Genomic DNA, 14,305 nt, shown 5'->3' on the forward strand with positions numbered 1-14,305 from the left:
AACGTTAACTCACCTTATCCCCATGATCGTGTAGTTCCCGGTCGGTCTCTTCTTTAGCTGTGGGCTTGGGCTGAATGACCTTTGGTGATGTCAGATCACATGCTCCAATCACATGGTCCATCACCATGGTGATGGAGCATGTGATCTGACATCACCACAGGTCCTTTAGTCACAGCTAAAGAAGAGACCGACCGGGAACTAGGCGATCATGGGGATAAGGTGAGTTAACTTTTTTATTTTTTTTAACCCTCCCAGCACTATTATACTATGTATTCTGTAGTCAGAATGCTATTATTTTCCCTTATAACCATGTTATAAGGGAAAATAATACAGTGAATAGACTGTCACCTAGAACCCATGCGTGGAAATCGCACCGCATCCGCACTTGCTTGCGGATGCTTGCGATTTTCACGCAACCCCATTCATTTCTATGGGACCTGCGTTACGTGAAAAACGCAGAATATAGAACATGCTGCGATTTTCACGCAACGCATAAGTGTTGCGTGAAAATCACCGCTCATGTGAACAGCCCCATAGAAATGAATGGGTCAGGATTCAGTGCGGGTGCAATGCGTTCAACTCACGCATCGCACCCGCACGGAAATCTCGCCCGTGTGAAAGGGGCCTAATACTAGGTCTCAGAGCGTGACAACTGTTTGGGGCATGATTGATAGCTACAAACGCACATCCAAGTAATCCCCCCCTCACTCTGTGAGTGCTGCCATTAGCTCTGTTTGACCTATAAACTCATGATACACACTACAAACATAAAGTGTATCTATTCTGAGAGCAGTTATTCTGGTGGAGATTATACCCAGTACTCCACACAGAAGTATTATTGGTACTAGTGGAGTTAGTGGCTGAATATCATACTAACAGTCCACTACCACACTGCACCTAGCCTGAATTGTATTGTTGGCGGGTAGCCACAACATTTTAACATTATCAGCATATCATCTTTAGCAATTAATCCAGGTTCCGCTTGGGATCTGATGATGGTCGGGCTAGAGTATGGAGGCCACATGATAAGTGATTCCATCCTTTCTTAGCTATAGAGTGACACACTGCTGGTGTGATGATCGGGGGAGCTATCGCATACGGCAGTCACCCCTAATAGTGATACGAGGGACACTCAGCTCAGTGATATGTGCAAAACAACCTGCGGCCACATGTGTTGCTTCCAACTGGCATGTTTCAGCGGGGTAATGCTCGCCCACACAAAGCAAAGGTTTCCCAGGAATGTCTCCACCAGATTGCAACACTTCCTTGGCCGGCCTGTTTGCTTTCATGGCATCAGCTGGGACACTAGCTTTCACAACCTACGAGTGTGCAGGGTCTACAGGTCCAGATGCAACATCTGTGGGTAAATATTCTGCAGGATACCGTACAGAGCCTGTATGCCTCCATGTCCTGCCATATCTCGTCTTGTATCCAGCCTAGAGTAGGCCCAACAAGGAACTAGAGCCTCCTTTCAATTGTACAGTTTTCCAAAAAAAAAAACTTATCCTTTTGCTCTAATATTATAATCACTCACATCTATCATCATTACATTCACACATAGAAAGTTTCATTCAATTCCAACAACTCTTTGGTGCACTCTAGAAATTATGGGGTCAGTTATCTAACTGGTGTAAAGTAGAACTGGCTTAGTTGCCCATAGCAACCAATCAGGTTCCTCCTTTCATTTTCCAAAGGGGCTGTCCAAAATGAAAGGTGGAATCCGATTGGTTGCTATGGACAACTAAGCCAGTTCTACTTTATACCAGTTTGATAAATGACCCCCACCCTGACATTGTGTCACTTCTTCTTATGGTATATTAAGAGGGATAGCAGACAATATAGTCAGATAAAATATGTGTCTATTGACCCTGAAGGAAAAGAATAATCGCTTTATCCTTTGAAAGATGGGAAGGAACTGGTCCATAAACATGAGTCTGCTTGACACATGCACGGATGGCTGTGTGGGCAGCCCTGTGCTCGCAGCCAAGAATAGCTCCAAGATCTGGAACCTGAAAACGGCGTTGGTATGGGAAGATTTAATATACTTCCTTTCAAAGCCCACAGAAGACAATATTGAGGCCAGTAGCAATTACCTTAACTGTTTCTGGCATAAACTTTATTAACGTCCTTGTCCGTACATAATGGTTTACTTCAGGTGCCTTGTGACTGCATTTATCCTGCCACAATACACTGATATCATTTCGGACAGTTTGCTAGGAAAAACCTGCCCGGATACTGCCTCTCATCATCCCTGACTGGGAACAAAGGCCTGGATGCGGCTGTGAACCCACAGTGAGCGTTTTACGGCACACTGTGCCGACTCGAGCCCGCTGCCTGTACTGACAGCAGGAGATAGATATCCTAGGCCTTATGAGAAATGAATTCCAATGGTGCCTGACAGAGAGACAGGATTGTACTTTGTAACAGGGGCCAGTTTCATTAATAAAAAGATGGAAATGGATGTCATATATTACTCCAAATGCATAAAATAAAACATAAAGCTCTGCGACTAGTCTTCATTAAAAGTACCCTACCATTTTGTGTATGCAGCGCCTACACAATCGGATCCTCTGTAGTCATCCCTCCAGACCCGGCATCCTCATACTGCGGCCCTCCAGCTGTTGCAAAACGACAACACCCAGCATGCCCGAACAGCCTACAGGTATCAGCCTACAGCAGGGCATTGTGGGAGTTGTAATTTGACAACAGCTGGAGGGCCGCAGTTTGAGGATGCCTGCTCCAGACGGTAAACAAGGGCACGTATTTGAGGAAATACCTGGAAGTACATATCACTGAAGGATTAAAATGTCTGGAGCCTGTAATGATGGAGGATCATTAAGCATAGACCTGTTTGAACAAAATGATGGCATTTTCTAAAGCTCCACCTATCTTCTATGTAACTATAAAATAAATTATGTAAAAAGGTTTAATATAAAACATGTATGCAATTATTGCAGTCATCCCCCTCTGTTAGTGATATCTGCTATGTTGAAGAGTTTAATTGGCTGGGATCAAGCCTGGATATTATCAAGGGTGGACTGGGAAGTTAAAGTGGTCCTGGAAAAAAATAAAAAATAAAAAGAGGCCCCATGTTGTAGGTAGGTCCAAATTGACAGAAGGTGGGGCAACACAAGTAGGCAGGGACAACAGAGGTAGAAGAGACCAGCAATATGGTAGTGCAGCATAAAATACCACAGTAAAGCATAAAATATTGCCCTATCACCATTCTGAGGATGGCGATACAGTTGAGTTCAGGAACCTACGAATGCTGGCCAGGTGCATAAGTACTTGCTGCTTCTAGCATTAATACCTGTAATACCTAGCCTGCAGCCTTGAGGAGGGCTCGGGCCGCACCCCTGAGCGTCAGCCTACCGGGAGATTTCCCTGTATGGTCTATGGTCAGGCCGCCCCGGCATCATTAACAGGCGTCCTTCCACTGTTGGTCATCATAGCAAACAGCGATCAGGAAGGTGAAGACGGAGACAGAGGGTCTGGCTGAGGTAACAGAAAGAGCAAGAGTGCACAGAGTGGCTTGAGCTCATCTTCGGTGCACTTAACTGCTCATCTGCATATGGAGTAAAAGGTACTTTTTCAAAATTAAGCAGTGGATCACTAATAGAAAGGTATCATTATATTGATCTGAGCTACCCCTACAAGATATTGTGCCCGGTTTAAAAGGGTTGTCTGGGCTTTTTCTATTGAAGACCTAACCTCAGGATAGTAAATTTGTTCCACTGCACCCCATTCACGTTTTCCAGAAGTGGAAATAATAGTGCAAAACTGAAACAAGTCACTTTGCACAAATTGACACTTGTGACTTTTGTACACCCAAAAAACCGACATACATGCTTTGATAAACTCCCGACTATAGCTACAAGTCAACGTCTTAGGTCGGCATTGTGATTAGGCCGTGATTATTTGTTCATTTTAATATACTGAGCTTCCTCATCCTTCATGGAAGAACAGCAGAATTTTCCAGAAATAAAGTTCACAATGTAAGACTCCTTATGATGAATCAGTTTCTACATTCTTCTGTTAGTTATGAGGCTCATGGCAGCACTATGCTTTCTTTGTAAGACAATTACAGTTGTGAAGTTCAGACAACCATATGCAGGTTCTTACTCAACCATCCGCTTCAGTCACGTCTTTACTTCTGCAGCTAATTCATGATCTTCATTGGCTAAGGGCAGTTTCACACTTGCGTTAAAGTTTTCCGGTATTGAGTTCCGTCCTTGGGGCTCAATACCGAAAAAAAACTGATCAGTTTTATCCTAATGCATTCTGAATGGAGAGCATTCTGTTCAGGATGCATCAGTTCAGTCCCTCTTACATTTTTGTGCCGGAGAAAATACCGCAGCATGCTGCAGTTTTCTCTCCGGCCAAAAATCCTGAACACTTGGCGGAATGCCGGATCCAGCATTAATGACCCCAAGTGTTCCGGCAAAACGGATCCGGTTTTACGGTCTGTGAATGCGCAGACCTTTAAAAATGAGAAAAAGAAAATACCGGATCTGTTTTTCCAGATGACAACCGGAAAGACGGATCCGGTATTGCAATGCATTTGTAAGATGGATCCGTCTCACAAATGCATCCGTTTGCGCCCAGATCCGGCAGGCAGTTCCAGCGACTGAACTGCCTGCCGGAATCCTCTGCTGCAAGTGTGAAAGTACCCTAAAACACAATATGAGAAATTTAAAAAAGTCTAAGAAATTAATAGTCAGTATACTGTACACAGTATACATTGTCTACTTGTTTAGCAATTCTAGCAACTATTAGAGTACATGCGCACAGGGCATTTTAAAGTACCAGCAAAATGGATGAGATTTTACAAACTCTCCTCCACAGGATGCAAAAAATTTGCAGTGTAAATTGACCTGTGGTGAGGATTTTAGGCCATTTTCTGCTGCGGACATGCACCGTGAATTTCTCCCTTTGTAATGCATAAGGTAGAATCTGTGGCAAATCCACACCAAAATCCACCCATTTTTCTCTATTAACATGCTATGGATTAATAGGTGGTGCTCTCACTTCTGGTTGGAGATAATTGGGGATGAGCTGTAAAACCAGACACATACCATGGGGTACGGCGGCTTTGTTTCTTTAAAAAAATCAAACCCTTTTTTTACTTTAATAGAACCATATAGAGGATGCAAACAATAAAATCAAACTATATACAAACTATATGCATACTGTATATACAAAATAAAAACAATTGCAAATACATAACCTTTAAATATGAAGACACACTTAAAAGAATTCCTGTACATTACAGTCATAAAATACTCCAGCAACATGAAATCATCTGAGCCCAGGCTCGGACGTGCCCACAGGGGTACAGGTGAATCCCCTGGTGAGCCCCTAGTCTCCCACCCACTGCACAAGTGGCACATAACACTGTACACTCACTGCATTACATACATATATTCAATGTACAGCACCTCAACCAGCCTTATTATTAAAGAAACTCCCAGTTTATTATTATAGACACGATCAGAGCTGAGATGACTTCTAGGAATAGAGGAACGCTGCCAGTGTCCTCTTCTCCCCAGGACCTACCTTCTCAAAGTTGTTACAGGGACCCCCATATTCAATCATCTGGTAGCATCCTCCTGCTGTGTGAGCAGGTAATATTTGTATGTATCTGTACGATGGGCCCCCAAAATAACTTTTACTGATGGGCCCAAGGCACCCCAGTCTGACACTGTGGACCTCCATCATCATGATATTTGTGTTACCCAATGTCAATGATAGAGAGGAGGGAATGGCTAAACATTTGATTTGGGTTCAATTCAGTTGAATCAGTCCACCGATTCAATTTGAAAATCGATTCTACCCAAATTGAGAGCGTTCCAAGTAGGCTAAAAAAAAGACACTCTGAGGTCTCCTAGAACAGTTTTTTCCTTTATCTCCCTCTAAAATTCACCCGAATCGAATCCCCAAAAATTCAGATTAGAAATGTACAAATTTCAGGTTGAATTCTATTCATTTTAAATCAGTTTGTTCATCTCTAGTCCAGGATGACAGAACCATGTACAATTCTCAAAGTCATAATTATCGATAAAATAGTTTATAGTACTGATGTAAGCAAGACGTCGTCAATATAAAATGACCCTTTGAAATGTAGGAAATTGAAACTTTGCTGCCCCAGAGTGTTCCACAAAAAGTCAAATCTTTGTACAATATCGTATCATGTACGGTTTAGTATTGGAGGGGATTATTTGTGCAAACAAGTCAATATCTTCAGAAACAAATCATCCTGGTGTGAAAACTGGAGCTTAACGTTCAGATGGATGAGTGCTGTTAACTTCTCGCTCTTGTGGTGGAAATCCCTTTCTAGTGTCATTGTAAAGAAACAAAGAAGACTGTGAACGATGTCTTCATTTACTCCGGGGATGAAGACTAATTAGTCTGCTGTACAGAGTCTGAACTCAGTACGCTCTAACGATGCAAATCATTTATCACTATGATCCGTGTGGTAAAAATGGTTCTGTTTAGTAGAGGAGCTGATCAGTCTCCATATCCGAACCATGAACATGCCTGAACTCATGGATCATACTATGGCAATGTGTTGGGGCAGAAACAACCATCATTAGGGGACTCCATTTTGAGCTTCTGTCATAGATCCGTCAGATTCAGGGACGGACTGGCCATAAACCATACAGGAAAATTACCCAGTGGGCCGATGCCCAGGGTGGTGGCCCGAGCCCTGCTAACAGCCACCAGCCAGGTCCACAACGTTTTGATGCTCTCCACATTAATTAATTTAGGAAAATCTGGTACTTTTGCACCTGGCTGGTGGCCACAGGTGCCTTCCTGTATTCAACTGTATCGCCGTCCTCAAGACAGTGATACAGTTGAATACTGCAGCAACTCTGGTTCAGCTGGAGTGGTATTTTGTACTACAGTTTGGCATTTGGTTCTGCAGGGGTGGTATCTTCTGTGCACTGTGGTATTTGGTTCTGCTGGGGCAGTATTTTGTGCTGCATTATGGTATTGCCACTGGTTTATGGCACCTTTGCTCCCTCGAGCTGCAGGTCTTCCTGCATCAACATCTAGTTTCACACAGGTCATGAGCCAATAACTGGCTGCAGCGGTGACGTGTCTCCCATGCATCATGTCAATGGGTCACATGCTGCATGGGAGACATGTCACTGCTGCAGCCAATCATTGGCTGTAGCGAGCACAAGACTCACGTCAAACAGGATCTAAGAGCTGCAGGAGCCCGGGGTAGAGAAGGAGCTGGAACCCAGCAGCAGGAATCAGGTGAGTAATGATTACTTCCACCCCGGGGGTCTGCCCAAGAGGCCTCCAGGTGTGACCCACCTTTTTGAGACAAACTAAACCCATGTGCATGGAAAACATGCTACACAGGGTATAGGCACGTTTGCATGTAATGTTATCAGAGAAGGTAGAGTCGGTTCTTCAGGTTCCAGATTCAGATGTGCATTTTGCAGGACGGAGAAGAGGTCTGCTTATTTGTAGCTGTAATTGTCCGTGTAATGGTACAGCAGCTCTATACGTCGATGTATGTGACTAATGTGACTAGGTACTTCCTCCATCAGCTATTGTTTGTAACAGGTGCAAAATACAATTTATTTTTGGCACTTCCACTCCTTTACTGGGTTTTGTGGAGACGTTGAGAGCGGTTGCCTAGCAACTAGAGGATCATGGCGCTGACACAGGAACACGGACAAGCCTCTCCTTGCACCTCAGGTAATTCAGGCCGGGTACAAGGAACATCTCTACGGACAGACATTGAAATGGAATTAGCAGCACATCTTGTAGCTCACCTTTCCAAAAGCCATTTTCTTCGTTATTCTAACCGAGACGCATTTTCATACAATATTAATAAGCAACGGACCAAATACGCAATTAAAATTTATATCTATGTAATCTTCCTCCTTTCCGCATATAAAGCATAAGACTATGTTCACACAGGATGGATATGCTGTTGATGTTCTGTCCGGATCTATGGGCTGCAGATTACAGTAGCAGCAAAGTGGATCAAAGTAAGGGCTCATGCACACGACCGTATGTATTTTACAGTCTTCAAAACACGGATCCGCAAAAAATACGGATGACGTCCGTGTGCATTCTGTATTTTGTGGAACGGAACAGCTGACCCCTGATAGATCAGTCCTATCCTTATCCGTAATGCGGACAATATTAAGACATGTTCTATTTCTTTGTGGAACGGACATTCGGAAATGGAAAGCACACGGAGTAACTTCTGTTTTTTTTGCTGACCCATTGAAATAAATGGTTTCGCATACGGTCCACAAAAAAAAAAGGGACCAGACACGGAAACCAAATACGTGTGCATGAGCCCTTAAAGAAAGCTCAATAACACACTGTGGAAAATGTCCGCTTGTAAATTGACATGTAAGGCCCCTTTCACACGGGCGAGAATTCCGTGCGGGTGCAATGCGTGAGGTGAAAGCATTGTACCCGCACTGAATCCGGACCCATTCACTTCAATGGGGCTGTTCAGATGAGCGGTGATTTTCACGCACCACTTGTGTGATGCGTGAAAATCGCATAGAAATGAAAGGTCTGCATGAAAATCGCAAGCATCCGTAAGCAAGAGCGGATGCGGTGCGATTTTCACGCATAGTTGCTAGGAGATGATGTAAGTAAATTGATAAAAGTCTAATCACTGTATTAGTTTCCCTTATAACATGGTTATAATGGAAAATAATAGCATTCTGAATACAGAATGCTTACTAAAATGTGCATTGAGGGGTTAAAAAAAATAATTAACTCGCCTCATCCTGTTGTTCGCGCAGCCGGCATCTTCTTTCTTCTTCTTTCAGAACCTGCAAAAGGACCTTTGATGACGTCACCGTGCTCACCACGTGGTGACGCAATGACGTCAGCACAGGTCCTGCTGAATCAAGATAGAAATCTTCTATCTTCATTCAGCATGGACCTGCGCTGAAGTCACCGCACTCCCCACGTGGTGAGCACGATTACGTCATCAAAGGTCCTTTGGCAGGTCCTGAAAGAAGAAGATGCCGGCTGCGCGAACAACAAGATGAGGCGAGTTAATTATTATTATTTTTTAACCCCTAACGCCACATTTTGGTAAGCATTCTGTTTTAAGAATGCTATTATTTTCCCTTATAACCATGTTATAAGGAAAAATAATAAAATCTACAGATCACCAAACCCAAACCTGAACTTCAGTTAAGAAGTCTTGGTTCGGGTCTGGGTACCACAGTCAGTGTTTTATCACGCGCGTGCAAAAACTGAACATCGGAACGCAATCGCAGACAAAACTGAGTGCAATTGGGTACCTACTTGCATGATTTTCCCTGATCGCAGACGCAACGCATCCGGACCTTATCCGGACACGCTCGTGTGCAAGGGGCCTAAAGAGGAGCTGTCCCTTCTCCTGACATGTCTGTTTTAGTAACTACTTGCTTTTTCCATGTAATAACAATTCTGGAGCTTCTATTCTTATGACTCTTTGACGTCCCATTCCGGTATTATTCCTGTTAGAAGTTATGAATGAATTGCTAGCATTGAAGGTCCAGAATCCACTTGGGGTGTGTCCCTGAACAGTCTGTACTTTCCTATCAGTGCTGCGGGACACACCCAAGCTGATTCATAAAGCACGAAATATATATTATTGAAAAAGAATCATAAATACCTGGGTTTATTGCCCACTACAATACTGCCCTATTGTAAAGTGCTGCAGCATACATTGGTGCCATATAAAGAAAATCAGTGCTTAAAGGGTTTGTCTAGCCTAGGAGCCAACAATCTTTGGGGTTCGATGGTGTGCCTCATTAAAAAAAAATCAACCCACTTACCTATCTGCAGTTCCCAACGTTCCATCGCTGCTCCACCATTCCTGGCTACTTTCGGTCATAGCTGGACCGGAAGTGCCTTTATCCTGTGACCACTGCAGCCAATCACTGGCACATAAGCTTGGATGGCACCTCACTATCACATCATTAGCATTGATGTACTGTTCAAGGTTACTGACCGGCCGCAAAGGTCACAGGACCAAGTCCCTTCTGGTCAGCCGGGAATTGGGCAGCAGGTGAGTGTGCTTTTGTAATAAAGCACACCTTCCGACCACCAGGATTCTCAGCCCTTAGGCCAGACAATCCCTTTAAGTGGGTACTAACTTTTCACACAACTATGCATAAATCACTAGAAAAGGCAAATATAAGAAACTTTGTAATATAAGTTGGTTGAGAAAAATGCCTCTTTCTCCTCTTATCAGCTCTTACCTGCTACACAGGATTTCCTAAGCTAACTTTATTTTTTATTTTTTTGCTATTTGTGAGACCAAGACAGACTGTCTGTAAACTGAAGGAACAAATTACATTATCCCATAGAAGTCTATGGACAGGGAATGAATGGAGAAGTGAACTAAAGGGAGTCTGTCACGTCATTTTCAACAATATAACTAACAGCGCTGCCTTACGGAAGATTGCAAGCGCATTCCAAACATAGCGTCACCCGCGATGATAGAAAGGCTCATCCCCATCACAGCCTGCTATTGGCTGCCCCCAGTAAACACCCCCCTCATCGCTGTATGTTTTGATCCACACGACGCAGAGATGCAGCGGCAGCCTGCATGCTGCAGCCAAAGATAGGACACGGGCTAATTTTGAGGCGCGCGGCACGACCCGGGAGCAAGCGGAAGTCCTTTCGCAAAACAGACACGGGCATGTGCTCAGGGCCTTACAGAAATGGTGACTCCAGAAAACTCAAGTAAAGTTATTTTATCTCTGTATCTGGACGTGAGAATAGTTGCCATGTTTGTCATAATCATTGTTCTGTTCCCAGGGACTAAAATAGGTACAAGAACGTTACAAACATCTGTTCTCAACCACAACCAAAACCGGGAAGATTTCAGAACACGTCTGTTGTGTCATTTAATCTTTCAGAATCCGTCAGAATTACATTTGAGGGAGGTGGAAACGTTAAAGTACAGTCCGGGCCAATTTATTTCCATGGGAGACTGGAATAAAATTGTTAAATATTTTTTTTTGTAGTTTCATATTGATAACTGCAGAATATTGTAATACATCCATCTAATATCTATCTATTTATAGCTATCTCTGTCTTTATATACTGTCTATATCATATCAATTCACATATCTATCTATCTATCTCTACATGTATATCCATGTCTGTCTGTCTATCTCTACATGTCTGTCTGTCTATCTCTACATGTCTATCTATATCTGTCTGTCTGTCTATCTATCTCTACATGTCTATCTGTCTGTCTGTCTGTCTATCTATCTCTACATGTCTGTCTGTCTATCTATCTCTACATGTCTATCTGTCTGTCTGTCTGTCTATCTATCTCTACATGTCTGTCTGTCTGTCTGTCTATCTATCTATCTCTACATGTCTATCTGTCTGTCTGTCTATCTATCTCTACATGTCTGTCTGTCTATCTATCTCTACATGTCTATCTGTCTGTCTGTCTATCTATCTCTACATGTCTATCCATGTCTGTCTGTCTATCTATCTATCTCTACATGTCTATCTATATGTCTGTCTGTCTATCTCTACATGTCTATCTATCTGTCTGTCTGTCTATCTATCTCTACATGTCTATCCATGTCTGTCTGTCTATCTCTACATGTCTATCTATATCTGTCTGTCTGTCTGTCTATCTATCTATCTCTACATGTCTATCTGTCTGTCTGTCTGTCTATCTATCTCTACATGTCTGTCTGTCTATCTATCTCTACATGTCTATCTGTCTGTCTGTCTGTCTGTCTATCTATCTCTACATGTCTATCTATCTGTCTGTCTGTCTATCTATCTCTACATGTCTATCCATGTCTGTCTGTCTATCTATCTCTACATGTCTATCTATATCTGTCTGTCTATCTAACTATCTATCTCTATATGTCTATCTATATCTGTCTGTCTGTCTATCTATCTCTACATGTCTATCCATGTCTGTCTGTCTATCTCTAAATGTCTGTCTGTCTATCTCTACATGTCTATCTATATCTGTCTGTCTATCTAACTATCTATCTCTATATGTCTATCTATATCTGTCTGTCTGTCTGTCTATCTATCTCTACATGTCTATCTGTCTGTCTGTCTGTCTATCTATCTCTACATGTCTATCTATATCTGTCTGTCTGTCTGTCTATCTCTACATGTCTATCTGTCTGTCTGTCTATCTATCTCTACATGTCTATCTATCTGTCTGTCTGTCTATCTATCTCTACATGTCTATCCATGTCTGTCTGTCTATCTATCTCTACATGTCTATCTATCTGTCTGTCTGTCTATCTATCTCTACATGTCTATCCATGTCTGTCTGTCTATCTCTACATGTCTGTCTGTCTATCTCTACATGTCTGTCTGTCTATCTATCTATATATGTCTATCCTTGTCTGTCTGTCTATCTCTACATGTCTGTCTGTCTATCTCTACATGTCTATCTATATCTGTCTGTCTGTCTCTATCTGACTGTCAGTCTACCTCTCTATATTAAAACTACCAGTCTGTGTATATTGGTCTGCGGACCACATTATCAAACTAAGAAGCCACACTACATTGTTTCCATAGGACATGATGCAGTTTTATCTACTAGTTAGAAGAAAATGCCCCATAGCAGGTGCTGGCCTGCATAAGGTTTGGCATGGGATACAGACGTATTGGGTCACTGATATTTGGGATCGGAGTATGACCGTTACGAGCCATAGGCTATAACAAGGTGAACAAGTTGTCCATCTGCGCTACTGAAGCATACGGATACCACATGGTGGGGACATCTGCTGGGTATCGCCCTCTGTTAGCCCTAGTGGGGGGCCACAAAGAAGAGCAGTTATTTCAATCAGCGCCTTCGTAAAAATTCATAGACACCGGCAGTTTCCCTGATACAGGTGACCACCAGGGGATAAGCACAGCCCGGAAAGAGGGGTGTCCTAATGTGACAAGGACGATGGTGTGGTCAGACAGATTTAGTGCACACCTCCGTCCCGCACACCTGAATGTGGGCGTTTCTATAATGTGCATGGATTTTTGCAAACTCCTTTCAGATCTATAGAACTTAAACTTGCAACCAGTCGGCCGCATATTCTTTCTTACCTAGATTTTTACTTTATACTGTACTTACTTTTACATATAATGTAATTACATGTTATTTGGTCAGTTATTTCAATCAGTGATTTCCAGCCTTTAACTGCCTCCTAAACTGTGAGCTGCAGCAGAAAGGACATGCCCACTGAGGGGCAGCAGAAAGGACATGCCCACTGAGGGGCAGCAGAAAGGACATGCCCACTGAGGGGCAGCAGAAAGGACAGGCCCACTGAGGGGCAGCAGAAATGACATGTCTACTGAGGGGCAGCAAAAATGACATGCCTACTGAGGGGCAGCAAAAATGACATGCCCACTAAGGGGCAGCAGAAAGGACATACCCACTGAGGGGCAGCAGAAAGTCCATGTCCACTGAGGGGCAGCAGAAAGGACATGCCCACTGAGAGGCAGCAGAAAGGACATGCCCAGTGAGTGGCAGCAAAAATGACATGCCCAGTGAGCGGCAGCAGGAAGGACATGCCCACTGAGGGGCAGCAGATAGGACACCCCCCCTGATCTGCTGTCTTGATATAAATCTAGATGGAGAATTGGAGCATTGATTGGGGAGATCTCTGGATCCATGTGAGGTACAGGGCTGGTTTTATCGTTGTTTTGTCATGTATGAGGTTTTAATTTTATACATTAACCATCGGATAACCCCGTGTATCCAGATTTCATGGTCATGTCATTGGGACTTGTTGCCGGACGGTGTTGGCTGTGCTGCCTCTGTAAGTGGGTTAATGCTGCACGCGGCTTCCCATCCACTGAAAGCACTGAAAGGCTCAGGGGAAGCATTTCACAGCTGACCGAGCCGTAAGTCCCAACCAGCAGACTAGCCGCACTGTGAGGCTGCGCGCCTCGCTGTATCTGTGCCTGAGGTGTGTCATAGTAAATTAGGAATCCCTCTCTAGACACGGCGGGCCCTTTTAGACTATTCATAAATACCAGAAATAACTGATACTGTGTCGCTCCGTACATCGTACGCGTTCTTTGAGACCGCATCTCCTGGTTGTGGATGACGAAGTGATAGATAGGCCTCCTAACAGCTTTGGTAACACTGCATTCATTACGTATTACACCACAGAGGGGATAATATTATAGAGGCTGTTATAACGTTAGATCAGTTCTAGTGTTGGGCGCGAATATTCAAATCACAAATTTTAATCGTGATTATCGCCACTTCGAGAATTCACGAAGATATAGAATACAGTGCTATATATTCGTATTCACGAATATTCTA

General features: G+C 43.4%; 1 protein-coding gene across 2 annotated transcripts in view; it reads right to left on the reverse strand.

The window, feature by feature from the left end:
- AGAP2 (ArfGAP with GTPase domain, ankyrin repeat and PH domain 2) overlaps nucleotides 1-14,305 on the reverse strand; it is a 362,929-nt gene that overhangs the window by 121,076 nt on the left and 227,548 nt on the right. The window contains exon 1 of one of the 2 annotated variants that reach the window (XM_044284830.1): nucleotides 14-48. The exons of the other annotated variant lie outside the window; for it this stretch is intronic. The gene's annotated coding sequence lies outside the window, so the exon portion shown is untranslated. Of the gene's footprint in view, nucleotides 1-13; nucleotides 49-14,305 lie in introns of those variants that run through there. 2 annotated transcript variants of the gene reach the window in all.

Source organism: Bufo gargarizans, chromosome 3 (genome assembly GCF_014858855.1).
Source record: "Bufo gargarizans isolate SCDJY-AF-19 chromosome 3, ASM1485885v1, whole genome shotgun sequence".
In the NCBI taxonomy this organism is placed as follows: Eukaryota; Metazoa; Chordata; class Amphibia; order Anura; family Bufonidae; genus Bufo; species Bufo gargarizans.